The sequence below is a fragment of the Lagopus leucura genome, unplaced genomic scaffold, assembly GCF_019238085.1.
Source record: "Lagopus leucura isolate 7727_CA_CO unplaced genomic scaffold, USGS_WTPT01 Super-Scaffold_100004, whole genome shotgun sequence".
NCBI lineage: Eukaryota > Metazoa > Chordata > Aves > Galliformes > Phasianidae > Lagopus > Lagopus leucura.
In genome coordinates, this window is record NW_024962264.1 from 49,039,779 (window position 1) to 49,065,524 (window position 25,746).

General features: G+C 42.3%; 1 long non-coding RNA gene across 2 annotated transcripts in view; it reads right to left on the reverse strand.

Annotated features, from left to right (window-relative positions):
- Window positions 1-15,421: 15,421 nt before the first annotated feature.
- The window catches only part of LOC122180334, a 34,792-nt gene continuing 24,467 nt past the window's right edge, over window positions 15,422-25,746 (reverse strand). Inside the window, exons 9-10 of one of the 2 annotated variants that reach the window (XR_006179015.1) lie at window positions 19,691-19,871; window positions 15,422-16,655 (exon numbers count right to left, since the gene is read on the reverse strand). This is a non-coding gene — a long non-coding RNA (uncharacterized LOC122180334). Of the gene's footprint in view, window positions 16,659-19,690; window positions 19,872-25,746 lie in introns of both variants that reach the window. The other variant, XR_006179016.1, reaches the window with a different exon arrangement.

Genomic DNA, 25,746 nt, shown 5'->3' on the forward strand with positions numbered 1-25,746 from the left:
TTCCTGCCTGCAAGGATAGCACACAGTGAATGTGAATTTTCCATCTGATGCTGCTCTTGGAAAAAGTCCTTCTCCATCTCCATCAGTGATGGTTTGTCTTGTGTGTGAGGTGAGCACGTAGCCTTCCACTCTCTTATAAAAAAACATAATGTAATCTAATTCTGGATCCCTCATTGTTCAAGGCAGGTTCAAGTCCTAAAAATCCTGCCAAGCTGTTGATCATCACAAGTTGCACTGTAGCAGGTAAATCAATACCACTGCCTGTTCATGTATGTGTATAGGAACTGATGTTGTGGTGTTATATGGGATGCCCCTTAGGAAATCATTCCAGGAGTTTGGCCATAGGTTAAGTGAGCTTTACTTCCCTAGATGTTTCCCTGTCTTTCTTGGATCTTCTGACACTCATGCTTCTTACTGAATTCCCCAGCAGGGCTTGTGCTGGCCTGGGGCTACCAGGAGGCACCAGCACAGGGCAGGGAGCCAGCCCTGGGGCATCGGGAGGGGAAGGCTGGGTGCAGGGGCCAGGGGAAGTGCCTGTGTGCTGTGCTGAGCACTCGGGATGGGCCACACCTGGGCTGTGCTAATGAAACACTGAAACAGCGGAACATCACTGCTGCCTCACCACTGCACCTGTCACGCTGCCCTGGCTGATTCCTTCACAGCCAAGAGGAGGGCTGCCTGGGTTATTTGCCGCTCCTCTGTCCTCTGTGGATGCTGTAGCGCTAAGCCAGGCCTCATTTATATGTAACTTGCTGCATTTTTCCCTTAAAAATTATAAAGTCACACAACCATCTGTAAAATGGCGTAACACATAGCATAGAATTCGCATTACATGGTCTCCTCGTCTAATTATTGATGGGCTAGTGTAAACAAGCACAACCTTTCAAATAATGGCACCAGGCACAGGCTCTGTAAGAAAAGGCAAGTGTTTGTCTGCCAAAGGCGAAGCAGCCAAAAGCAAGCACTTGTTAACAGGGCAGTTAGCACAGAGCCCCACGCATCTGGATGATCCTGAGAATGCCCTTGCAGATGTGCTGTGCAGGCAAAGCTTCACGTTTTACCCTGCTCTGGGGTTCTGGGCCATTGAGCAGCCCCATGGAGTGACTGTGTGGTAGATCCTTGACTGAGTGGCCACAAACCTGGGAATCCAGCCTCATAAAATCACAGAATGTCTCCTGTTGGAAGGGATCCTAAAGATCATCTAGTTCCAAACCCCCTGCCATGGGCAAGGTTCCTACCCACTGGATCAGGCTGCCCAGGGCCCCATCCAACCTTGAACAGCTCTGGGCATAAGGCATTCACAAACTTCTCTGGTCAGCCTGTTCCAGTGCTTCACCACCCTAATGTTTCTACAATGTATGTGTGTGTAGATCCTTGGAGATATTCAAAATCCTCTGGAAATGGTCCTGGGCAACCTGCTGTGAAAGTCTATATATATTGGTCTATAGGGACCCTGAAGTTTCTGCAAACCTCAGCAATCCTGTGTGCATAGATTAGCTATCCACTATGTGCACAGCCGCCCTAGTCCTGGTGATTTTAGACAGTGCTTTTCTGCTTATGTGAATTAGCAGCATGATCTATCTGAAACATCCAGAATTCTGGATTTGCCATGCTCACAATATTCAATGGAGTCACGCATACACAGTAAGCCTGTTCCCAAGCTCTCAGATTTACTGAACAGCCACATATCTTTTGTACAGAGTATGTGCAGTCAGCCTGGAAGCTTACTGAAATGTGGCATTTATAACACATGGTCTATGGAGCTCATTCACACATATTTCCATCTGGGAAATCCCAGAGAAAGAGATATGGCAGCCTGACTGTTAATTTAATTTTCTGTCTTTAAGGGCATCTCAACTGTCAGCAGTAATGTTTTTATCCTCTGAGAAGAAAAACTGAAGTTATACTTGGATAACCCTAATTATTCAGCAGTTTAAGTTTGCTTCCTGATGTATCTTCTGATATGGGTCTGCCTTCGGGGTTGAACAGTACTGCCAAGTCCCCACAGGTAAATGCTTTCAGCCTGGTTCTGTTTCTCAGTCGCTTCATTTATATGACTGCAGTTGAATTTTCTGACTTGTCACTTTCTGGCAAAATAGTCTGCTAGACTGGTAGTGGTCAGACCTAACTGGGAGGCAGCTGGTCCACTCAGTCCAGCCCTGAAAGAATGGGGAAGACATGAGGAAGTTGCACGTGAGGCCAGGCTTGAGTGTGACCCCATGTGCAGTGCTGCTGTGGTAAGGTAGGGAAGCTCGTCACTCCTGGTGACTCGTGGGCCTGAGGAAGCTGGACTGCTTCCAGAATTAAACACAACATGGGTGAGTTCAAAGGTGTGTGACACGTCATGCAAGTGCAGAGTGTGAATCATGTCATGTATCAGCAGGAGGAGAAGTCCCTGTGGGTGCCCCTGTGAAGGGACTCCTCCAGCAGCTTACTGCAGTTGGGCTGGTACCGCACCTGCAGTTCCTCTTGTGCCCAAGGCCAGCTGTGCCCAGGGCTTCGGGGCCCCACATCTCTGCAGCACAGGCAGGACAGCACGGGGGTGGAGAGAGGGGAGGTGGCACATTCTCCCACCTGCCAAGTGGGGATGGGAGCTCAACCTGCGTTTGCTCTGTATATTTAGATTTCAGGCTTGACAGGCATGTACTGTCCCTCACTGTTTGTACAGTCTTTGGACTGTTAAGTCCTGATATTTACCAGGGCACCCAGGCCCTCTGCATTATTACTGACTCATGAGAAGACCCTGAATGTTAACCCTTTCTGTGCTCACTACAACAGTGCCTGGCTCCATGATCAGGCAGGTTCATGGAAGAACAATAAGGCAAGCAGAAGGGTAATTCTGCTGGAATGTGAAGGAAGGGATGTGAGGCTTCACTACGCTCTCATTGCTCACTGAAATGGTGACACTTTTCTGAAGGCAGCTGAATGAGATTTGACCAGTGACAGCTCTGCTCTAAAACGCAGTGTGGACAAGTTTGTGGGGAGAGGGACATCTCCCAATAGTTTCCTAAGGGTCCCTGTAATAGGAATGGTTTTTAAAACAACAGATGGTTTAGACATAGGCGTGACAGAGGGAGTGGAAATTTGGCTGCTGAATGAAAGTGGAAATGAGGAGGTTTAGGAGCCTTCTCATCCCAACACAATCCCAAACAAGTCTCTGTAGCATTCTCCTCTGAGTAGTGGCTCTATAATAGCTGCTTGGTTTCACATCTCTGTGATACCAGCTCAGTTACATTCTCTGAAACTTCTCTTGAACTTTTGACAATAGAACTCCTAGCCTGTACTTGCAATGGCCTTCAAGAGCAGGTAAGTGTACTTCTCTCATCTTCTGTCATTAATTTACAGAATTAATGACATATCTCTCTACTGAGTGTATAGGTACTCTGCCCATTAAGATAGCTCAGGGAAAAAATCAAATTCCCCTGTACTATCAGAGGGTCTTAGTTTCTCTTTCAGCTGAGCGGGAGTGTATGAACCCAGTGAATTACAATAAACAAGGCACTCCCTACCACTACTTTCAGTTTTCAGGATAGATCAAGTTGCCCCTTCCTTGGAAATGAAAGCAATCCTTTTTCAGGTGTTTGTTGCACTTTCTGTGTTACTGTTAGCATGAGAAAATCAATACCAAGGCAGTCAATCTTTCCAGTACTGTGCTTATTCCAGTAAGGGACTATGTTCTTGTCAACGGTTTACAGGCTGGTTCGGCCCATGACGATTCTCTTGTTGAGAAGGTTTGAGATATTGATAACAGAAGCTTCTTGAGATAAAAGTGAAGACTAGAGAAGCAGAAAAGAGGGAATATAGCTGAAGTCAGATGCTGGCATTGTAAAAATAATTCAAAAGCATCTAAATTTTTGAATCAAGAAGAGAATTTGAGTGGTGCTGATTATGTGTATTCTCTCTTATTGCTCACATGCATAACATGTATAAATGTTAAAAATGATTTTGAGTCTGTGTTTACATTGTTTTTTGATCTGTTGTCAGGTTGAAGATGGACCCTTCTTTAGCTTTTTTTAGCTAAAAATCCATTAAACACTCTATGAAGGGAAATTGATATCTTTGATCCTGTGGAACCATCTGGAATTACATCCCCCATCCTGGCATTTTGAAGATAGCTTTTGAGATGCTCTATTGCCCTAGATTTTACTGATTTCATGAGGTGACAAATCACTGTCTTACTGGCTTCCCATGCAGATAGCTAATGCTCCCTTTTCCTTTCACTCTCACACCGTGGATGTGGGATTATAGCCATTTCCACAGCAGAAGAAAAGGAGACAGAGAGTGCCTGGAATGTTACTCTACATGCAGGGTACGTCTCAGACTGACCCAGGACACTGCCCACTTCTTTTTTTTTTTAATATTTCTGCATTGCCCTACATTATCTCCTCTCTGTGAATGATAACATTTTGGGGTGCTACAAAATGGCACAACATTGACTGTTCTGGTTAACTGTGCTGCATAATTGTACGAGAAAATAAAAACCTGCACCTGAATTCAGAGCACCTTACACAGAGAAGCAGTCTGGAATTCAAGATCCTTGTGAAAGCAATTAAGACTCCACCATGCAGTGCACCTTCTTCATATCTCTCATATCAATCAACTCTCTTTTCCTTATTTCTTCTGTTACACCCATTGAGCAATCTGATGGTTTGTTCTTGTTATCTGGTGTTCTTTGAATGGAAGGCACAGTTCAGTTTTAGGCTGAAGAAGCCAGGTCCTTTTTCTGACCTCCTTTTTTCCTCTTCACATCCTTTAAAAGTCTCTGGTGGTTGTCATTCCTTAATCCTCCTTCTTCTTTTTTTTGCTTGTCTTCTGGGATACTTATTTCCGCTTAATGCAGCGCAACAGTATCCACCGAAGTTCTTAGATTTAGATACTGAAAGTAAATCACTTAATATATGCACATGAATATGAAATAATGTTTTTCAGAGGTGCATTTGTTTTCCACTGAGACAAGAAACTTCTGAAAATCAGTGATATTAATTGTAATAAATCATTCCTACTTTCAGGAAAACATGGTTGTGTTTCTGCCTTCTGGGCTTGCAACAAAGAAGGAGATATATGTGAGACAAAAGGAGAAAAGAGAGAGGTGAAGTAAATCTTTTTTTTTTTTTTTCACCCACCAGACAAAGAATATCCAAATGTTAAAAGCATAATAAGTAAAAAGTATTTATAGCCTTCAGTCTTCTGGTTTTTAGATGAACTTATCTCAAGTGGACAGCCTTCTAGCACCTGGAAGTTGAATTGTACATCCTTGACAGCAGTCAGGTGGTGATACCTTTAGAGTAGTACTGCTGGACATCTGGCTGATCCAAGTATATTTCAGATCTTATGGTATTAAGTGGGACCTGTGCACAGAAATAATCACTTTCTTTTGCAAGATGAACTGCAGTCTGGTCCCTCTCTGGATCAGTTCTGCTATTCAGTGCTACCACCAGTGGGACAACTGCGGCTTGGATCACTGGTTCCTTACTATGAAATGGCAGCACAACCTAATGCCTCCAGCCTCTTCCTTTGGCATGGAAGGTGCTGGGAGCTACCAGGGGGCACTGCGGACTGCAGGGGACTTCTTGAGCTCCATGAAGAGCAGGAGATAGAGAGGTGTCTGCACACAGCAGACACAGCATGCCTGTTCCCAGCACCACTTTCATTATCTCTACCCTGAGCCTGCATGCCTGCTTGTGTCCACACATGGGAGGATGTTTGCAAGTTTGAATCTGAGTGAGGCCTGGGTTTGGGCTGCATGTACCAAATAAAGGTTGTGCTGGAGTGCAGAGTGGTAGTGGGCACTGAGCCCCACAGAAATCATGCTGAGTGGATCAGCAGCATACTTTATTCTCTTTATTATGCTTGTTCCGTAATACATACAGAAACAACAAGATGAGATAGGGTCAAGAGGATGTTAGGTCAGGAGAAGATTAGCATTACAGATGGTGCAGGAATTAGTTGTCATCTCCCACGAGGTATGAAGCGACAAGACACGGTGAGATGATTAACAACCTACCGTGGCAAAGTAGAGGAAGAAAGAAGGGGATTGCAATAATAAAACTGTGAGATCTGGTAGTGGGAGTATACTTGTTCCTAGCTCAGTGAAAATTCCTTTTTGAAGCTGTTGCTGCCTGTTGATGCACTTCTCTACTATAAAAGCAAAGCTTCATGAGAGATTTGGAGGGAAAAAAAACAACACAACAGTAATTGTGATGACCTACGTGTGGCAGAGAATTGTTCAGAGAGAAAAAGGCGAAATGGAAAAGTAAAAGCTGGCTCTCTTCAACCTGTGTCATATTCACAGCCTGAAACTATTTCTCCATATAGCAGTACAAAGCAGTTTGAAAAAAATCGAGTCAGTGCACTGGTAACTTTCCTCTGCTTCGTGGGAGAAAAGTAGGATATGATACAGTTCCTACCTTGGATTAAAGCAGATGTGTAAACTGCTATATTACTTTAAAAAATCACACAGTCACTTAAGAGTATTTCTTCTTTCAGGAGTCTAGAAGTTGCTATAAAACCCAGGGAAAGGGTTAACTATATCAGAAGATTGTCAACCATTGGCCTGACTTTAAAACAGGGTGCTGGAGGGCATATCTTAACTTGACATGTTGCATTGTTAATTTACAGTTTGGGTGTGGAGAGACCTGCCTTCCCTTCTTTGTAATCTGTGCAGGTGCGCACAGGACTTCAAAGCCAGCTGCAGCGGAGCTTATGTCTGTGAGAAAGCCCCAGCTAAACAGAAATGTTCTGGGAGATGCAAACTCAAGTTCCCTTGTGCAACTGCTCTCAAGTCAGTTGGTAAAGTAGATTTCCAGTGCACGTTGTTTCTGCAGTGGAGTTTACCCCTTCTCTGTGGGTAACAGGTGCTGCAGATTTTAGGTCTTGTGCCGCAGTTGAATTTTAAAATGATTTTTTTAAAAATATGTCTGAAATCTCACAAGCACACAAATCAGTTGATCTAAGGGTTGTTTCGTTTGTTTATTTTTCCTCTGCTTCCAGGACACTTGTGAAATACTCTGTATTTCTACCTATGTCTTAATTAGCAGTATTTTGAGGCATCTCAGAGGAGTGAGTTCTAGCTCGAAAACTGGTCACAGACTTTTCACAATGAGAGCTCACTACTGATTATTTGCCATGTAAGATTAGGCAGCTAAAAGCCTTCCTGCTGTAGTGGTTGGCTGAAGCTCTTTAAACCCAAAATAATGCAAATGCACAAAAATAGACCTCAGTGGGTGTTGAAGCACAAATGCTCTTCCCAACTGTCTGTGGAACTATTATTTGAACAAAGTGAGTCACGGTGCACCCCATGAAGTTTCACGGAGGAGAGACAAGAGCAGTGCAACTCTGTGCCCAGTGCTTGCAGCTCTTCCCAGCCTCTCCCTCCACATCATTTGCACACCTGTGCAGATTCTCACGATCTTCCGTAGCTTAATGAATGAAAAGGAGCTGGACATAACTGAAGCAGACTGTTAGAAACACAACCGAATAGTAGGAATCCCTCTTTAAGAGTTTGATCCTTGGAGATTTATCCATCATGCACGCCAGAGGTCTCAGCAGCTCTCTGTGAGTTCTGCTGCAGTGCAGAGCCTCAGCTTTGCCTTTCTTATGGAATGAGCATTTGTCCATAGGGACATAATCATTAACAATTTGCAGTCCAGCAGAACAGAGAATAGACTACTCCATATTTTCTCCTGCAATTTGGAGGAGAATTCCAAGCTTCTAACCTCAGCTCTGTATTCAGAATTAATAAGCCACTCAGCTTCCCCCTCCCTCCCCCTCCACCCCATCTTTTACACTGTATAGAAAAATTGCGAAGAAATTAAATGTGTCAGTAGGATTGGACCTCACAAATTTTGCTGATTTATTTAATAACTCTATTACTTCTTTGTTGCTTATTATTGTGAACTCAATTATGGAATGAATAACAGTGATTGATTCCTTATGGCTCTGCTTTGTTCAGTGGTTACTTTTATAGTTTCTATTTTACGTTTTCACTTACCAACTTTTTTGGACCTCCCTGGATGACATTCAGCATTGTGCTATAGGACAGAGCACTACAGCTACAATTGTACAGCAGACAGCTCTACTGGTTGCCAGCATTTGGGGGTGGGTGTGACATTTGGCTTGGTCTGATACAGAGACTTGCACACTTCAAACACTTTTAGGGAAGCACAGAAAGGTGATATTCTCTGATGGCCAGGCAGGCTGGCATGCTGTCTTGCTCCACAGTTGCTTGGTAAAGCATGGGGCATCCCAAAATGGCCTGTGAAATATTTCTTGGCTTTGACTTCACTAATATCTGACTGCAGACATAGCTGGGAGCTGGCAGGAATTACCAGTATTTTCAATTAAAGTGTCTGTAGCTATGACAGTAAAATCATGAGCTTGTAAAACAATTGTTTTATAGAACTTTTTTGTGTATTCTCTTTCTGCAATTCCCCTCATGTCCTAACCACCAAAGCCTAATGGAGCACAGAATGGCCTGTAGATTTTTGCTTTGCTTGTTTTGCAAATGTCATGAAGTCCTTCAATTGTAAAATCTATGCTAGTATTTGGGAGTCCTCTTTTGTGGTACAAGAGGTTAAGACAGAAGACCTGTAATTACAACGTTCCTATCTGTTGGCTCTTCCCAGCTCAAGAGAGAACTAAAACCCATGACATATATCTCTCAGATGAACATTCAGTGTACCAGGCTATTAAGTCTCTCCTGTAGGCTCTACTACATTTCACATTAAATATTTATTATGCCAGAAAGAGTGAAGAGTTATACTTTCACTGGTATTCCACTCTACAGTGTCCCTGAATCTTCTGCTGTTAGCATTCACAACATTATTCAGGAAAGGGACTGTCAAACATCTTCCTTGATTTACCCAGTACAAGTTCCTTGATTCAACCACTGTGCCTCATTCTTGTAGAAAGGATGTTCTTACCATTCCTGAAGCTTCAGAGGGCTACAGAACTGCACCAGGCTAACCAGACTTTAACACTGTTTTCTGAGAGTGGGAGCCTGAACTGACGGCTCTTGTGGAGCTTTATGGAAGCCTTGAAGATATTCGGCAGAAGAATTAGTGAAAACGTAGCAAAGAAATTTGCTAAGCTGCAATGGTAACCCCAGAGGATGCAGACTGTCTCTTTGAACTGATCTAGGACAAAAAAAGACTGGCTAGACAGATGAGTTAAATGAAAATTAAATGTGCACATGACTTAATAGCTTGGTCTTCTGAGGGACTTCATTTTATCACAAAACCCTACATTAAGTGACACAGATATCCCAGGCAGGAGAGTTCTGCAGCTTGTGGCCAAGGACGGGTGTGCACAGTTGGGAGAGTGCCCAGGCTCCAATTATGCATGTTCTTATCTGTTACTTTCTGCTGCAAGAGTCGGATGAACAGAAGTCATCTCTTTTTAAAGGAGCAGTCAGATGTGAATGGCTGCATGCCCTTTACAAAGGAAGCTTCAGAAAAATTAATCTAGAAAAACTAAAATATGAGAAGGGAAATTAAGAGGAAGATGCAGAAGGAAATAAATGTGAACAGAGGAATAAAGAGAGTAAAGAACGAAAAGGAAGTAAATTTTGTTCACTAAAGAGGATTGTTTACTTCCAAAATGTTACCCAATCATACCTGGGCTGTAAAGTTAATACCATTTTTGGTTGCATAGGTTGCATATTCTTCTGTCTCTAAAAAAGTACTAATAAATGTAAGTTTCCCAATTGCAACATTGAAAATGTCTCTGGAAAACAGAAACATTTTTTTTCCTGTGGCAGCAGTTGAGATGAAGAAAAAGTGTCTTTTTCTCTATTCCTGCACTCAGAAACGTCCAGGAAAGAAAGAATGGCTCCTAGCAGAGGCAGCAGAAAGCAAGAAGAGAAAAAAGTAAAGCCTGAGAAGTAAGGTAATGAGGAAATCTGTGGAGTGAGACAAACAAGCAGCCCTTTTTGAATAGGATCCTGAGCTGAATAGAGAGGCAATATGCCTACAAAGGTATATGGCAGCAGAGCTTTTCCATGTACATGGAGTATTCATACATATGCCTGGGAAGATTGCTTTGGATTTATAAAGGCAATTTCAGTAGGAAAGTGTAGATGAAGACACAGATGGAGAGCATTGGCAGAGATAGTGTTAAGTAATGGAGGACAGGGGTGCACCACACAGGTGCTGGGGTCTGTGCCTCAGCTCACCACTGCTGTTCTTCAAGAAAGACCAGGCAACCTGCCAGCCAGGCAGCCTCCGTGGCTCTGGAACATGGAGCCATGTGGCCATGGCTGATTAGGGTATCTAAGGAGATGAGTGCCTTGCACTGGGTGCACTGGGTGTCCCTTCAGCCACCAGCACACAGGTCAAAGAGAATGACCGCTCTTCTTTCCCTGAAGAAGCCTCAGCCCTTCTCCTTGCTTTGGGACTACCTGTGTGTGAGGCTCGGATTTTACCAATGTTGCTCATGAGATTTTCTGAAAATGTTTGCAGCAGTTAATTCTGGCACAGGGAGTGTTATTATAGACAGTTTCCTGCTGGGAAGGTGATATGATTTTAAAACATTTAACAGGACACTGTCCTTTACATTGTGCCGAGCCTAGCTGTGGAACTTGTTTTCACAAGGTGCATCCCTAATGCAAAGCTACATTAGGCAGGAAACTTATTTTAGTTCTCAGTTTCCTCTATGCAACCCCTCTGACCATATGGGAATCAGCCACATGTGAGGATAGGAGATGCAGTAGGGGGACAGCCTGCTGCTTGGGATCTCCTCCAGGCTTCCCTTACAGGTGGTGCAGATTCAGAGGGCTGCAGGGCTCAGGTCTTCTTTGGTTTGGTGTGGCATGGAATATTTCGATTCTGAGTAGCAAAATCCCAGTGGAGAAACTAAACTTTCCACCCAAAGCAACTAGTTTTTGGAGAGAAAAAAAAAAGAAAAACATTAATACTTTCATCCAAAGCTAACTTTCTATTACTTTTTTCAATCAGCTTTGTACACCAGAAGTCAAAATAAGTAGACTATTTAGACTTATAATTTTCAAGAAATATGGACAAATTAGGAGTCTAAAATCAGAATTAGTGACCTAATCTGATCTGAGTCATAAAAGCATACAAGGACAATTGCAAAGAATGTGCTGAGTTAGAGTTAAGGAGACTCATTCTTCTCTTTATTTCTGCTGGCCTCGCTGGTCTTACTGAGCTTCAAAAGTCCTGTGAAAATGGTGCAGTCAGTCTGTGAAAATGGTGTAGTCATGTGCAGAGGATATGTGACTTCTTTCCTCATTAGACTGTTACAGCAGATTAATTGATGAGAATCGCAGTGGAGAGCTGTTAGTGTTGCCACCTTCTAAAAAACTGTACTAAAGTAAATATAAGTCTGTCTTTTTCATTCTCAGTGTGTACAGATGCTTATCTACTGAAGAGGCTATCACATGATAGGAAATTCCTGTCTTTTTTTTTTCCTTCTCAAGTGTTTGGAAGATTCAGTTCTGGCAGGAAGGGCCCTCTTTTTACTTTCTCTCTCTCTCTCTCTCTCTCTCTTTTTTTTTTTAATAGATATTGATTTCTGAACAGTGTATGATGAATTAACACACACTACTCTGACCCCGCCATCCTACTGCGGTGAATCTAACTCTAGGTCTCATTATTAAATAACTCCTGAGTTACTGTATTGATTCCCATGGGCATGACATTTCCATTGACTTACAGCATGGTCCTCCCAAATGCTCTGCAGCAAGCTGGCAGCACAGTTACAGAGCTGGGAAGAATTTCACCTTTACCATTTGCCTCCTCAGAATGGCAATGTGATTCTGTAACTGGCACTGAAGTAAACCTCATAATAAAACTGAAGGAGATTCCTGACCCTAAAACCAAATCCTGCTCTAATTCCTGCTCCCTGGCCTCATGTAATTCCCTCTCCTGATAACATCAGCCAGCTCTAAGAGCTGGTCAGATCAAGATAGTCAAATCCTTGGCCAGCCCAAACCTCCCCTTCAGAAGAAATTTGTCTCATGGAGATATGCATCCTGGAAACAATCACATATACAATATAAGCAATAAGAAATTCACATCACAACAGCAACTGCATAAAACTCATTTGAATTAAATGAGGAAAGCAATGCAGAATGATTATTAAATGGTATAGTGAATAGAGAAACATTCATATTTTCATTAGCTCAATGCTTAATTAAAGAAAAATAAATCTGCATAATAGCACTGCCTGGTTTTATTCTCCTCCTACAACATCAGGACCTGATTTTTTTGCAAGACTTTGATCAGTGATAAATTTTGCTTTCCACTGCAGGTTGCAGCTCCTTTCCAGGCAAAAGCTGTGTTGCACACAGGGCCAGCAGGAGGCTGGAAGTCCCAGACATGCACTCTCTCTGCAGAGCAGTGATGGGTGCTCACCTTCGGAACTGCCTGATCAGCGTCCGCAGAGTGTCAGGGGTTTGTTTGGCTTCAGTCAAAATTCCACTTGTGATTTTTTTTTTTTTTTAAATGTGGAACCAAAACATTTTTCAAGAGAAAGCCTTAAGGAAAAGCAAGGGGAAGAAGAAATGCAGTGAAGATATAGGTAACATGGTCTGTAAGGCATTATTACATCAGAAATACATCCCACTGACAGCAGGACCTCAGTTCTTTTACCTGCAGGTGACAAATGGCATCAGCTGTGCTACAGAAATAACAGGAGAAGAGGAAGCAGATCCAGAATGTTTCCAGCGCTACTTCAGTTACCACTGACAGGCTGATGAGTTGAACCTGGTGCCAGCAGCTCGCAGGGGCAGCGGCAAAGCTTTGGCAGTCCCCAGGGCAGCTTCCCAGCATCCCACGAGGCTGTTCAAAGGGAAAAAATGCCTTTGCCCTTTTGTGTCTGGAATTCGGATGTCTGGCAGAGGGGCAGGAGCGGAAGGCAGTTCCGGCTCCCTCCTGCCCCCCGCTGCTGCCAAAACCGATCCCCTCCTGCAGCAGGCCCTGCTCAGCCGCAGGCTCTCGGCACTTTCTGCTGCAGGAGGTGCTGAGCACTTCCCTACATAGCACCCAGCAACCCCCTCCCTATGCTGCAACTGAAGAAATCTCACAACTACAGTGCTTTCTAAAATGTATAAGCTTGCTATTAATCTCGATTTTGAGGATTTCCTTGATTTAGATGAGGTAGGTTTAGTTTTAGTTGATCTTTGGCCATATTTTGATCAGGGTTTCTAATGTGTTCTTGCAAATAAATTCTTCGCCCTAGGCTGTGGTAAGGCTTATGAAGTGCTGTAATCATGGCTAACATTCACATTTTTCCCTTGCTGTGCCAAGGTGCAGACATATTTCCTAAAGAACCTCCAAAGTGAAAATTTCATCCCTCATTTTCAATCATAATTAAGATGTTGCTGCCTGTTGCTGGTTCTTGCAGCTGAGTGCTGCTGGTCTTGGTGGGAATCCCAACAAAGGCTGATGCAGGCCTAGATGACCTTTAAAGTTCCCTTCCAACTCAAAAGATACTATGATTCTCTGGAAACCTTTGGTTATGCTCTGCAGTTAGATGCACCAAACTGCCCATGCTGAACACGAGATTTGTGGGTTTTGATTCAGTCTCACACTGCTTTCCCTTGTTCCTTTGCAGCTGATATTTGGCTACGAGACACCACTGCCTTTCTGCCCGGCAGTGAGGTGGGACCTGTTTGGATATTGGGGATCTCAAGGCCAAAAAGGCAGCTGGCTGAGCTCCATCCTTGGTGCAGTGCTGCAGGAGCAGAGAACAGGAGGGCTGTGGTGGGCCCACAGGTGTCTGGCAGGGTTGCTACAGGCCAATCACTGTGTCCTTTGAATGCTGAAGCAAAAGGACTTCTCCCTTCTGCTTGAAAGGGCCGGCTTAAGATGGAAATAGCTCTGCACAGAGGGGCACAGGTAAACATCCTGCACCCTTGCTCCTGAATGCATACAGTCATTAAATGAGGCTTCTCTAGGCTACCATTTTCCTTTTGCTTCTCTCTCTGCTACAGTTCACATCTCTCCTCACATTTTTTAGGCCATATGTAACATCAGTAAACAGTCTTGGCCTGAGGTTTTAAAGTCTCTGTGTGGTAACTGTAGACAGCAAATGTATTTTTTTAATTTTTTTTTTCAGTCTGTAATCAGGTTATTTCTGTTGCGTAGTTTCAATGACCAACTCTTCTTAACAGTCAGTATCTACAGAAGAAGTTATGTCTTGGAAGGCCCCTACTTTTTACACGTCCTTCCCTGTTTTTTCCCAGTGTATCTGAACACTTTTTTTTCTGTGAACCAAACAGACAGTCCATAAATGAAAGGTGACCTTTATGCACCATTAAAGAGTCCTCATGAATTGCAGGAAGTAATAGACTACATGGCAAAAACACCTTAAACCCCTCCTGCTCTTTTTTTTTTTTTTTTTTGTGCATTTCTCTTCAAAGTCCGTGTCTGTAAAACAGAGCCATAAGTACCAGCCAGATACAGCCTCCTGAGTATTTTGTATTGCTCAGCTTTACACAGCCCCCTGCCTTTGTCCTTCAACAAAAGGCTGCAGTCTATTAAATTCTTCTGCTCAATTTGAAATGCAGGCCATATTAAAGAGACTTCGCTATGCATTTTTACACATAGAAAATGCGTTGGGGATTATTGGAATGCCTACTGCACTCATCTACAGCTATTTAGTGTAAGTAAATGCCCATTTAGCCAGGGCTTGAAATGAAATATGATTGATGGAGCAGTATTACTCTCCCTACCCACATTACTATTGTTTCCCCTTTATTTCAGCTATTTACGGTTTTTTTCTGATGGCATTTAAATCCAGACTACAACTCCAAAGGCCTGCCCTTTTTCCTCACAGTTTCAGTTCCTTCTTACTTTCCTTCGTGAACACCCTCCCACGGCTCCAGACTCTCTCTTCCCTTATGGCAGCTTTGCAGCAGAAGCACCCATTTGCTTCACATCATGCTGTTCCCTTCACCCTGTCACTTTTGCCTGTACCAGCCTGGCTCCACCTGCCACATCTTTGTGCGTCACACCTTTCAGATAAAGCCACGAAAGCTTTCTCCCTCTCCAAAGCAGCAGGAAGGGGCTCTAACCTATTCCTCTGTCTAATGCTGTCTACCAGGAATCAGCTGCTTGGTGTGACTCTCTCACCCTGCTGTTGGTAAAATGTGTTTCATCTCCAAATAACAGCCGAGGAAAACTTATTTTTCCCTCTTCCCTGTATCTGTGTAGCTATTGACAGAGTGTGTTGAAAGGCCACCTGTGGGAAGCCAGCATTTTTGTGTGGTTTAACCTTCTTTCTGACCACCCTTTCCAACATTTTTCCTCCTTGCTTCTCACCAAGTGGCATCTGATCCCAGCCCAGGTCTGTGAGAGCCAAACACACTGCTGGGAAGGATGCTGAGGAAAAGCAGTGCCTAAACACAGAGGGAATCACTGCTTAACAAAGTGGCTTCTGCATGCACTTTGTAATTCTTCTTTTATTTCCAGCAGCTTTTTGCTGGGAGCATGTGAGCAGACACTGTAAGATCCACGTGGATTTTGGCTCCTGTCAGCTCCACGTATTTATCACACCTTATCATTGATTTAGATAGGATTTTTCTTCTCCCTGCTCCTAATGATGGATTGTTCCAGTATTTCACTTGCATGACATAAAATCTTCCAAATTCCAGCCTAAAACATTTGTTTGGTTTCAGGTCAGAGTTTCTTATTAGTTTAAGAATTCTTCATTCTTCCTGTATACTTGCCTGATGTACTAACATGAGGTGCATGAGAGAAAGCAGCAGTTGGTCTTGCTATATCCAGTTTTCAAAAATACATATTCTCAAATCTTCTCAAATTGTGTTCTCATCTTATACACATAATAACCATGCTTTCCTGGCTCATTTTTTTCATGGCTGTGTGCTCAATAATTATCTCTTCTGTATGAGAACTGCTCAGTGGTCAAATCTCCAGTACCACAACACGGAACTAAGATCAGATACATGCCTTTCATCATAAAAATCAGCAGAGAAAAACTCCCACAACCCAAAGTAAACCAAACTGAACCAAACCAAACCAGCATGAGAGTACATCAAACAATTTCTAAAAGAGTTCAGGTGGTATTAAACTGTTTAAAATACTTCATTATTATGAGTTAATAAGCTTGATCTGGGGAAACATTGCTAGAAAAGATGGTATGTCTGAGCCTTTGAGAGGTGATGATTTTTCTACATTTGGCTAGCACTCCAGTTAACTCAAATGAAAATTATCTCCTACTGTGGTGATTTCCCTTTGATTTACTTGATGGAGTAAGGGGCAAAACACACAGTCGTCCTGACTGAGTGGAGAGACTGATTCCTAGAAGAAAGAAGTGTCGGCATGCAGCCCAGCAGATGGAATATTTTTACATATATTTTGCAAAAGCACTGGTGCACTTAGCAAGGTACACTGTAACTTGAGATTTCTTCAATTCGTTTTTTCCCCCCTACAGATGAAGGATAAAGTCTCTTCTTCACTGAAGTAATGTCATAGCTCAGAATAGCTCTCCTAGTCTTGACATGATGTGGTCACAGCAATATGCTTGCTTTCTTTTTTTTCCCTGTTCAGCTTTTGCAAATTGGAATTTTACTCTTCTTCAACTCTTTAACCATTGTTTTACATCTCATCACTTTTCTCCAATTGCTTTATCTTTTTCTGCATTTATAGCCAAGACAATGAGATTCCAAAGAGCATCTGCTAGAAAGAAAGGTTGCAGAAAGTGAGAAAACAGTTATAATACTACAGTTCCTGTGCTTACTCTATAAAATCTTACTGTGTTTAAAGTAAGATGACTGCTTTCATTGTAATACTCCTAGCGGAATATACAGTTTTTAATGTGCTTGTTTAGTTTTGCTGTTGTAAATGTGGGGCTTAATTTCTTTCAATTACTTTTTTTATATCCAGTGTTTTTTCTACCTCACATTTACTCTGTTATCTGTGAAATAAGATTGACTGTTTAAGAAGCTCCCTATTTCCATTATGACTGTGAAAGACAGCTTCGGGTTTACAAAAGGTTGATATTATTATGAGCTGCATAACTTCAGCTCCCAGTTCAGTGTTACGAGAGTAACTTCAAATTACTCAATTAATTTCAGATTAGAATAATAAGACAGGAATTGCAATATTCAGCAGCTGAAACAAAATAGATCCCTGAACTTCTCTGAACCAGAACATTTTAGAGTAGCTCCCACAAAAATCTTTTCCCATGAAGCAAAAGCAAAGAAGTGAGAGACAAAACAAAGACATCCAAGATGATTTTTTCCATTATTATCTCAAACTTTCCTGCTTCACTCTGTGGAGTGTCCATTCAGTGTGGCTGAAGGAGGTAATGCAGGGCTTCATGAAACCTAAGAAATCAACTTTGTTTAAATGGAGAAAGCTTCTGTAACAATACTGGGTCAGTTCACAAATCCATGGAAATGTAGTGGAATTCTTTGGGTAATACAGAATCATAGAATCATTAAGGTTGGAAAAGATCGCTGGGGTCACCAAGTCCAGTCATCAACTCATCATCCATGTCCACTAAACCATGTCCCTCAGTGCCACATCTACACATTTCCTGAAAACCAAAAGTATTCAGTAAACTGCTTAATAAAGTGGTTTGTTAAACATGGAATTGTCACTGATTTTTTCAGTACTTTTTGTTCAGCACACTTTTATTTCCTAGTATACACTTTCAGCAATATTTAAAACATTCAAAATATTTGAGGTACTTAAACTCTGAAATATAGCTGAAATACTTTAATTAGCTAAAAGATTTTGTCGAAACAAAACATCCTGACTGAGTTTCAGAGGCTGATTATTTTCTTTATTAGCCAGAATTAAAAATTAAAAATAAAAAACTTTTCCAAGCCAGACATCACAAATGACAGAAAATAAATTCTTTGCTTGATTTGGTACTGCAAAAAAATGTTTGTTATGTGGCAATTAAAGGTTATATGAACTGATGGGCTGGGAACAGCACTGCTATCAAATGCTACGATTATGAGGTGAGACGATTATGAGAATTGCAAAATTCAGTGTTCCAAGTGATGCTTGATCTCACCGGAGTTCCTGAAGCCTAAGGAAGTGCTCCTTTGGCCCATACTGGTGGAGGGGTCCCCATGTTGACAGAAGGGAAGGGTTGTCTCCCTCCTGCTCTCAGCTCTGAGGCTGGGTGGAGGCCACCGCAATCCGGCCACAGATGTCTTTTAAAACACATGGAGTTTATGGCACTCTATGGTGCTTATCCGTAGATCAGTCAACTGGTTTTCTGAGTGCATTTTGTAGCACATCTCAGAGCAATTTGCAGGTGCAGGGGAGAAACTGTGGGCGCATGCTGTGTTCAATTTCAGTCTGCTGTCAAAGCAAGTCTGTTGGGAGTGGCCGTGCAGGTGCCCAGTGGTTCATTTCTGCAGCAGTGAGGAGGCACCAGCCAACTCAGCAGCAGGGCCAGGCACCTTTGTGGTTCAAGACCTCTAAGAGTTTCCTGTGGATTTCTTACAAAATAATACCATTTAAGATTGGTGTTGTACGTACAACTCTTGTGCTGTCACTATCTATCCACCTTCTGTGTGTATCTTGATGTTCCACCCACTTAAAATCTGTGGGGCTGGAAAAATTTCTCTCGTCTACATTTTCTGTGTCAGCCATGAAGCTACAGAAAGGACAAAGTCTCAGAAAGGGCAGGGTCACAGTTCCTGCTACCTCCTCTCCTTGAAAAGGAATGGGGTGCTCTGACCTTGGCTGCTTTTTGACTACTTGGGTCTATGTTGTAAAAAACCACCCCTCATTCCTTTCTTGTGCCTGGGCTTTTGAATTTTCTGTCCCAGCTGAGGTGTATACCAGTGAATATAAAAATGCAAAATATCCGCCTTTTTGGAAAGCACAGCCATGTAACCCCTGGAGTTTCACAGGTACTCACATGCTGGCACTTTGCATTCCTTTCTCTTCTGTAAATATGCCACTAAATGCTTGTAAGGTTGGGGAGAAAATGATGAACTTTGCCTGAGGACATGGCTGTCCAGAACAGTTCATTTGAACAAGTGCAGGTACATGTGGATGCAGTCATCATGAGGAGTGTATCTTAACACAGCAAAATGGTGTGGAAGTTCCTTCCTCTGTTAGCTAAAATGCCTCAGAGAATATTGCTTTAATTTACTGTAGGTTTAACACCGATAAATTGTGGTTCCTTTGCACAAAGTCCTTCCTCTTTAATTTCTATTTATCTTTTCCACCAAACATGTGCCTGGAGTTTGACTTGATAAAGACAGGATGTTCTTCATTAAAGTAAAATGTCCAGTATCATTTGGAAGCAGGTGATAGAAAATGGGAGTGCTTTACTGAATAGAATTAAATACATGTTTTAACTAGCTGTTAGTTGTTTTCCCATGCAGAACATTTCTAATACACTGAATTGGAATGAAAAAGAGCTGAAACAAATGCCTACTTGTAGCTAAAAAAAAAATAATACATTGTGGACTGTTGGACTGGATGATCTTGGTGGTCTTTTCCAACGTTGGTGATTCTACGATTCTATGAGATTATTTGCAGAAAAAAAGACCATGTATCCTTACGCTTCTGGAAGATCATCAAATCCCCAAAATAGGAAGAAATACAGGATTCAAATTTGCTTAGGAACTTGAAAACACATTACTCTATAGTACAACTTCATGTGGTTGTTGTTTTCCCGAGAGAGAACAGTGAACTTCTCAGATGTCTGGATTCTGTGTTTCATGAATAAAACTTACAATATAAAGTCACAAGAAAGTTGACAATTCCACTCTGCCTTTTCTTCTCCTCTGAATTTGGGTGGTCTCAGAAATTATGTTCTTGAGTTTTTCCATCCAGAGCAGATAGGAAGGAGTGTTGAACTTTTAGGAACCGTTTCCTTTAATAGTGTTTGATGAATATTTCAGTTGAACAAGTAGTCTAAAAGAAACAAACAGCTGGTTAAAAGGTGAAACATATTCAGTTGCTTTCATTAAAAATTGCCAGTAATTTCACTGTCACGTCTTTGAGAAATACTCTGTAATCACTCATGGGGGACTGAGGGTTCCATTTGTACAGTGGTCGGTAAATTAGAACGTAGAGTGGGAAAAAAAAGAGGAAGAAAAAAAAGGAATTATTATTTTTTTTCTGACTAATAGTTTCTGCAGTGACATGCAGTCTTGATTTGACTGAAAATATTGGAAACATACTAAATTCAGTGAACAGCCTTAAGAAATCTTTACAAGATGGTTACAGTGGAAGATGAATTAACACTGCCATCTCAGATTTATTTTAAAGTGAAGTGCGATTTATCCTGTGCTGTTGTTTTATCCGCATTAGTTCAGTATACAAAAGAAACTTTTCTGTGTACACCAGCTTGAAAGGCGGTTTCAGTGTGACCCACAAGCATTTCACCACTGTGTGTAATAGCTCTGTGTAGGTGGTAAGATGAGAACTCCCTAATGTCCAGGGGGACCTCCTGAGCCCCCTATGCCCTCTCTCTGGCCCCTGCATCCATTCCAGCCGAACTCATCCTTTGTAGGTCCTCACCATGATGGACACAATCCCACGTGTTCTTTGCTGCTTGCTGGGGAACTGGCAAGGATGGGGAGGTCATTAAATGCTTTTCTGCACAATTCCAGAAACTAGTCTTTCTGACACATACGTTAAACTCAGAGATGGGACAAAGTGGCAAACATTCCCTGAAAGATTTGAAGGCAAGCTGACTTCAGTCAACTGAAGATCTAGTTCATCAATAATCAATAATTACAGAAAAAGACAGTTAATCTTTTAGCCATTACTTTATAGATTGAGCTCTGTCCGAGATTTAGAACCTTGGCCAAATCAGTCCCCTTGTGAAAGAAGGTGGGAGCTTTTCCCACTTCCCTGCTTACAGGAGGTCATGAACAAGCATTACAGACCACAAAGGACTCACATAACTGAGCAATGGCAGCTACTCACCGTGTCAAAGGCAGAAGGAATTTGCATGCTCAGTGAAACAAAGATTTCAGCTGCAGATAGGGGGGGGGGGGGGGGGCGGGAAGTCATTTTCTTTCTTTACTCAAAACACTTCCACAAATTGCATTGACTAAAGTATGAAACTTCCTTCTGAGGGTGTAATTCAGTTCCTACGTGCTGCCCTTCCCTGATGTCCTGCTTCTTTTGTAACTGTCTGCACATGGGACAAATGTGAGTTCCTGAACATTTTTCATCTTTTCAGATGACAAGTACGACAGAATGCTGCACTGAGTGTACCCAATTGGACCTCGCCTGTTCAGTGTTCAGAGTTAATTCACTTTTCTTTATGTTTGTGCACAATGGTTGGATGAGAATAATTTTAACTATGTTCAGAAGTCTGTCTGGACTAGTCTGTAAAACAAACTTGAAATGTAACTAGATAAATGGAATGATAGACACATGCATATTTTTGCAATAGGAGTTACTATGTAAAGAGAAGCAAATAAGACACCAGCTAGAGCTAGGCTGTGCACCTTCCCTAGAGCTCACAAGTTTTTGCTGAGAAGAGGAAGAAAAAAAAAGTTCTACAGTGTTTGGGAATTTGGCCCAAGCTTGCACATTGCTAATGCAATCTCTGACCAGTGTTAATTAAGTTCAGGAAGTGCATGACCTTCCCAGGGAAGAGAGCATAGGAACTCATCACCAGCCATTGCTGGCCATACATGAAGTGAGTCCTGTGGCTGATGGAGGACTAAGACTAAAGATCTTTGAAAAGATCTTCATAAAGGGGTGGTTGGAATGGAAGGGGAATAAATGGAGCAGTACACTTCCAAAGGTAATCCAATTTTGGTACTCTCTGAGTTTACCATGTCTTCCTATCCCTGTGCTAGGCTGCACAGCCTCAAGAAATATTCTGCATGGCACCTTCCAACCTTAACTATTCTGTGAACTCAACAAATTGTGCAGGAGAGATCTCACACACTTTCCAGTCCTTCCTGCTTGTTATTGGTTTTCCATTACTCTGTTTCTGGAAGGCTTTGAAAAACCACAAGAACTTCCTTTCTTGTTGTGTTTCATCACTTTGGCCTCAAAATGAAACTAACCAAAATGAAAAACAGCCAGATAAAAAAAAAAAAAGTCTAGTAAACAAATAAACAATCAAAACCAAATCTTCTAAAATCCAGTTGATTTTGATTTTGTATCTGGTTTTGGCCAAACTGTGCATTCATTTTTAGGTCTTTTCTTCCTTGTTGGCTCTCACATTCTTAGCAAGGAGAATCACACTTGCTTTCAGCCCCCTCCCAGTCTCTGATATTTGCTTTTGTTTCACTGCCATTCAGCAACAGCTTTGCTGCTCTGCTACTGCTTGTGTCAGGAGACCATGGTTCTGCTGATTTATGACTGGAACTCCAGGCTTTTGGACAGCACCTAGTAAAAAATTATGACTTGTTTCTTTTCATTTAGGATCTGGAATACTTTTGTCACTTAGGCTGATGTTAACATGAAGAATTTTTCCAAATCCATTGTAAAGCTTTGTGGCTTCACTGTCCCATTAGCACAGTTTATATTCTAAGGCCAAATAAAAGGTCAGTCCTAAAAACTTTACCTGAACTGAATATGATCAATCAATAATTAACACTGTTCACCTCCACTGAGCCCAAATTTCTGTATACAGGATTGCTCGGTTTCTCTTAGTATGTCAGGTTTGTCAGCTTGGTTTTTCATGTGACCTCTCCAGGTTACATGGAAACAGCATGCTAGCAGCACTGACAGGTCAGGCTCTGCAGTTCTTGTGTCCTTGTCATCCTTTGTTCGTGGTAATAACTTACACAGTAAGCACACAACTGCAAGTAATTAAAAGAACATGGGGTAATTAGTTTTAATACAGATTATTGAAGAACAAACTGTCCTGTGCAAAGGAAAGGTATGTGGGGGGTGCGAAGAGGAGGTAAATGACTGTGTGCATATAAAGGCCAAGCGGCTGGAGGCTGGGGAATCAGAGCGGTTTATTCGAAAGGAAAAAGCCTGGCAAATCCGATGGCAAGTTCTTTCTGTTAACTCTAGCCTGACAGGGCTGAACCACCAAACATGGGGCCAGGAGGCACTGCAGATACCTCCAAGCTGGGCCTCCCCTGCCAGGACAAGGGGACCTGCTGGAGCAGGCGCTGTGGTGCATGGCTGGCAGAGGTCCAAGCTGGGCCTTCTGGGCCTGGCTCAGGCACCCTTGCGAAAGGAGAGTACTCCCGGCCACACAGTTCCTAATCTCTCTCTGTTTTATGTTTTTAGCCTCTTTGTTTTTCTTGTCCTGCTGCCAGTGGCTCAGACAGTGTGCACAGTCAAGCAGCAGCTGCCTGCTGCAGCTCCGAGGCTCACGTCATACAGGCAGGGCTGCCGGGTGAGAGCGAGCGAGGGGGTGAGGTTAGGTGAAACATCAGCCACGTCCTCTTGGCTTCCCTCCAGAGCCTTTCAATTATTTCTTTATGTGCTTTTGGTCTTGTGCTTGCTTGGCATTTAAAAGGTAAGCTCTGAGAGGATTTCACAACGAGTGCCACTTTACAGCTCAAAACAGATGCAAGCTTATCACCCTTGGAAATTATGTCTTCATGAACCCCTTCTCTGCCCTCCCTCAGGGTTTACAGCAAAGACACTGCACTGCACGCAGATCAATCATGAGGACTGTGCAACGGCCTAAAAATAATGCGAGTTATAAAAGTCTGGAAGCTGCTGTTTGCCTTCGGATTTGATGATCCAAATGCCCATCAAGACCAATGACTCCAGTAGCAGGACAATAGTAGATAAGGGCTGTACAGTCTTGTTAGCTTCCCAGGACACAGGGAACAGATAAAATGCTCATTATAGTTGTTCAGGGTCAGAACTTGATTCTGAATCTAGAAAAATGGGGTTGGAAGGCAAAATGAACTGCACATATATTGCTCCTGACAAATGCTTGTCTAACCAGTTCTTAAAGACTAGATGGAGACTCCACCAGTGCCTGAGGCAACCTGTTCCAGTGCTTCATTATCCTTCCTATTAGGGAGCTTTTCTTTATTCAGATGGGAGCATGGGCTAGATTCCTTATCTACCTGTCCAGTCACAGGTAGGTGGAGCTGCATGTTGCACCACTATCATGACTTGTACTGCGTCCTAAAGATAGTACGAGTACTTCCTTCAGGTCAGGGTGGGGATGCTGAAAGGAACACTGTGAGAAAGCCTGGAGTTCACATTCAGATAGCTGAAATACATCTTCTGCCCAGGATAAACAGCAGAGAAGTCAGAGAAGTAAATATTGGCATGAGCTTTCAGTTTGTGTAAGCATCATAGGATTGTATCCTAATTTTGTGATGGGATTTATACAATTGTTGTCAAGGGAGGCTAATGCACTTAAGATGACTCTAACTAAGTGCTATTCTTTAGAGGAGCAGGAGATTTGAGTACTCAGAGATCAAATATTTTATGTTTAATCTGGTCTGGCTCTTTGACAAATTTTCTGGCTGAACTGTTATACTAATGATATATTAACACTAAAAAAGTGAGTAGAGGATTTTTTTTCCAGATAGGTAACATTCTGACTTTAACTTTCAGACAATTAGCAACAAAGCTTTTTGAGCCGATTTCTTTTTTGGGTCTCCTGGCAGACACTATGTAAAGAGCAGCTTGTGAAAAAAGACATGCCTGTAATTTGACACATGGATGGCTTGCCAAGAGAGGTCATTGCAGCATCCTTAGTGGATACACTCACAAAGGCATGAGATAACATGCTCAGGAAGGCTGTCTGAGGGGCCACTGAATGCCTTGTAGGGTTTGGATCTTGCACAGTACTCATCATTCCAGAAATGGAGAAAAATCAGCACTCCTCAAACCCCGGGAATAATCTTAGTACCATGAGACATTTCAAAAAGGGCTGTTTCTTTCTTCCTTTCTTCCTTTCTTCCTTTATTTCTTTCTCTTGTGTATGTAAGAGAGAAAGGCAGGCAGTAAGCGTTGCTAGTTTTTTTAGGTGGACAGAGAATGATACCCTCTTCTGCAAGAGCTCTCTCTGGCCTCCAGAGACTAAGAAGTTTCCAGCTGGCCATCAGACTCCTCATTTCTAATGAATTTATCCTACATCCTATGAGCCCACATCTACTCTCTTCTCTTGCTCAATAATTAGTTATGCAACTCCAAGAAATATGCTATTAATTCCTGAATTTCCAAGCTCAGTTCCTGCAGTTTAGACTTCTTGCCCATTTCTCTTTCCTCCTTTTATAGTTCCTGGGGTTCTCCATCCCAGGAAGGGGAAAGGCAATGCTGGAGATGCTTCATTTCCCTTCTATTTCTCACAGGTCTTGTGATGAGAAATGGAGGATAGAGGGGAAACAGGTCACAGGTTGAGCTTGTTTTCAATGATTGATGGCTGGAATGAAACATTTTGCGTGACCTTCTCTACAAAACAGACCCAAGGGCTTCCCTACAATAATTCCTGTTCAGATTATTGCTTTTCTTTGAGTAAAACTGCCAAGTTTATTTTAACCACTTCCAGTGACAAGAATCTACTTCCACTCCAACTAAATTGTTCCAGCAGTTAATTTCTGCTCTCTGTTGAAACAGCTTGCTTTATTTCCAAGGCAGGTTGTCTAGATAGATGTGTGTAAGAGCTCAGTTCCAAAGTTTTGCTTGAAATGCAGATTGTCCCATATTGCACCTGTCTGAGCCCTTCTCTTTGCTCTAGAGGAGATCTTCAGCTTTTGGAAACTCTTGCTGTGAAATGCATTTTCCAATCCTCAGTCATTTATGGGAATTCTTTTCTGAAGTCCATTAATCTATTAATGTTCTTCTTGTGCTGTACACCTGAGGCCAGGACACTTTTAAAACATGACCA